Here is a 3,699-nt window from a genome sequence, read left to right as displayed (position 1 = left end):
GAGGTTTGAGGTATTCAAATAGGAGAAACAAAAATCTCACTGCATATACTAATAGGCACTTGAAAAAAGCAAAAGAACTAGAACCAAACATCATTAGTTGTAAATTTAATCTTAAGTAATTGAAAATTCAACTTTAAAAATGTCCAAAAAATACAAGCTCAATGGGCACACAAAAACCCTTATCTCCATATGGATAATTGGTTTAAATAAAAAATTATTTGATTAACATAAATTGAAATTTAAAAAAATATACATATATATTATTTAAATTTAATAATATAAAATTAACCTTACAATTAAATAAATTTTCAATTTTAATTAAATATATATTTAATTAAATAAATAAATATTTATATATAATTAATTAAATTGATTTTTTAATTATATTAATATTTATTATTAATATAATTTGAATAAATTTAATAATTAAAAATATAGGTTTAAAAAAAAAAATCACAAATTCAAATGTATAAAATAATAAAATATATATAGTTCAATAATTTTTTATAATCAAATAATTTAAATTTAAAAATTAATTATTATTATTAATAATATTAAAATATATAAATTTCATATTACATCTTTCTATTATATGTACTCCGGTTTTGATTATTCTAATAATGATAAATTCAACAGGAGGGGATTCACTATTACGATCAACACGTGGGCACATTCATTTATGATTCTATTTCGTTGATATATGTGTCACGTGGATTCACAATCCACTTGGAATTAGTAAAAGCGTGTTTTAAAGGTGACCAGGCCCACCATCCACATTAGATCAAATAAATCGACTCCGAGAGCACAGACTATTCATCATGTCATCAATTATCATGTCATGTGATGGCTCTTATAAGCGTGGCCAGATAGACTTGGCAAGGTGGGTTGATTCTCATATTTTTTTCTAAACCCGATATATTTCATGTTTTTAACTTTGTTAGCGACACTGACTAGAGTACAGTCGTACTTTCTAAATTAACAGAACGCCAGCTCATAAATTCATATACCTTTATTTAATTTAACCCAATCTAAATGTTTAAATTCTTTCTTTATTTATTTAAATTTTAATAAAATATAAATTTAAATCCATAAAAATGTGAAATTATTTATTTTTTTATTCAAACTTTAATGTGAAATATAGTTTAATTCAACTAATTCAAAGGTCTTTTAAAACCACTAGATAGAAACACGATGGATGGACCACCAACTCATCTCAATGGCAGACTCCTGCCACCTAGCAAGTCTCCTTTTCTTTCTGCAATGGCAGACTCCTACCACCTAGCAAGTCTCAAGTCTAATTGGCGGACCTAAAGTTGAAGTTCGCGAACACTTAGGCAAATCCTCTAACAGAGCAAGAAACTGCAGCCTCGACTTTAAAAAATGTCCAGGGACAAGGAATTGGAAAATGAACTAGAACCAAACATCACTGGTTGTAAATTTAATTTTAAGCCACCTCTGCTGCTCATTAAAAAAATGTCCAACAAATACAAGCTCAATGGAGAGACAAAAAAAACCTAAATTCCATATAAATTTATTTTCTATTATGGCAATGAAAATCTTACCACAAGAAAATTTAATGGCAAACCTGAAGTTCAATAGCATTCAAAGCAAATCGATTGATAGAACTCTATATAGAGATCTACAGTAATCAATTACGAGAAACAGGTATTTCCGCTAAATAAATGCAGAGAGATTTGAAAAAGAAAACAAAACCAAAGATCAATGGAACCACCGCTTTGACTGAAAACAGAGGTCTACGCAAAATCCCTCACATAAATATTCTGATTCAAGTAAAATAAATTGAAACTTAAATACTCTTTAAATACATAAATAAATAGAAAATGAAAGTCCAGATGCTTCTTCAAATTGCATCTAGAGAGATGATAAAATATACTAAACAATTTCTGATTCTGATACTCTGCCCTCATCATGCCGTGAATCGGAATCAATAATTTACAAAGAAATAACCTCAAGAGAATTCAGATTCAATAATTAAGTGCAGCGAACAACCTAAACGACCTCAGGAATGGCGAGACTAAGCGGATGATAAGGGTCAATTTCCAAGGGTTTCCCGCGCTCCCACATTTAGATAAATAGGCCTACTCTAAATTTTAGTTTATTGGGGAACGCCTATACCCGTATCGTTGCATTAAATTTAAACATTAAAGCAACATTTATCAGACTCGCGCAGGTGGTTTCTTGAATTTCAAGACATCGAAATCAATTCGTTTTTTAACTTCCTATCTGTACAGAGAGCCTGCAAATCTCTTTGGAGTCTAATGATTTAGAAATGAATCACACAATAAACTTAAACATGACTTATTAATTGATTTCAGGAAGAATTTACATCATTATACCTGATCTTTATCCCAGTTCCTCTATATTTACTTGACCAAAAATTGAGTCTAATGAAATCTTTTAGAAATGAATCACACGATTACAAGAAGAATTTACATCATTAACTTAATCTTTATTCCAGTTCCTCAATATTTTCTTAACCACAAATTGCTGCTTCAAACTGCAAGACAATCAAGTCTAGAAAAGCTGGGAAGGTACCTTAGAACAATAGTGCTTCAGAGCAACAGTGCTCACCGGAGCCTTTGTACAGGAAACTCTCCACGCTATACACAGCAGCGAAGTCCCTGAAAGAAAGAAATGAACAAACAAATCACGTTAGCAATTTTGAAAATAATTAGATGAATTGTTCACAAAGAAATCAAATCTATAAACACCACACCGCACAGTACCTTGCAAATATGGCTCTGTAGTCCTATTCACTAGGCGCTTTGCACCCAATGCTCTGCCCTGGACGCTGGAATCAAGAAATTAAAAGCAAACAAGTAAAGAAATGTTAATGCAGAAACACCTACAAATAACAAATGAATTACTGAAACAGAAACCAGAGAAATTGGAGATTCCAACTGCTGTTCGTATTAATATGGAGAAACTAAAGCGCAGATCTCTCTTACCTCAATAATCCATTCAACAGAGGAACGACCTAATTCATCCATCCATTGAACAGAGGAACAAGCTAATTTATTTCACTGAAATACCTCGCCTCTGTTTCAGAAATGTTTCCTCGTGTGCACTGGCTCACCCTAGGTGGTTAATTTCACACAGAACACATATAAAAACAATAATAACAACAGCACAAACATACAACAAACCCACGTACCAAACAAAAGAACATACACAGACAAAAAACCAAAGGGAGCGCTCCACATAATCAATCATAACACACCACACCAGTCTACCACCATGGGAGGAGATCAAAGAAAAACAGAGTAGGCAGAACAAACGTTAATTGCACTAGATCGTAATATATAGCAATGCCATACCATATTTTCCCTCTCGATCTTATCTTTAGAAAACGGTCATGTTCTAAGAGAATTCTCGACCATCAAGATTCTTGAAATCTGAGGTGGCAGGTTCCAGCTCAGAATGGCTACTGGGGACCGTCACCGACTTTCTGAAAAAGCTAGCATGAATGAAGGTACCGTTATTCCATTTGAATCTAAATGACTTGCCATCGACACATTAAAGTTCTCAAAAAAAAATCTAGAATGGAAAAGGCGGTTCCGTTCGTCCAGTTGATTCTTAAATGCTTGGCATTGACACAATCAAGTTCACTTTCAAACTTATAAAAGGCTCCATGGTCATGGTTTTTGAAGAGGTCACATTAAAGTTTATTTTAAAAAG

The 3,699-nt window shown here is 32.1% G+C and overlaps 1 long non-coding RNA gene across 1 annotated transcript; it reads right to left on the bottom strand.

The window, feature by feature from the left end:
• Positions 1 to 2,512: 2,512 nt before the first annotated feature.
• LOC149260399 (uncharacterized) lies at positions 2,513 to 3,336 on the bottom strand. The gene is made up of 3 exons (XR_016248271.1): positions 2,970 to 3,336; positions 2,748 to 2,812; positions 2,513 to 2,642 (listed from the first exon to the last, which is right to left on the bottom strand). It is a non-coding gene; the product is annotated as an uncharacterized LOC149260399 (long non-coding RNA).
• Positions 3,337 to 3,699: the final 363 nt, after the last annotated feature.

Source organism: Pinus tabuliformis, chromosome 6, assembly GCF_031772625.1.
Source record: "Pinus tabuliformis cultivar Carrire ecotype Pingquan chromosome 6, CPIR1, whole genome shotgun sequence".
Classification (NCBI taxonomy): domain Eukaryota; kingdom Viridiplantae; phylum Streptophyta; class Pinopsida; order Pinales; family Pinaceae; genus Pinus; species Pinus tabuliformis.
This window is presented reverse-complemented; position numbering and strand designations above follow the sequence as displayed.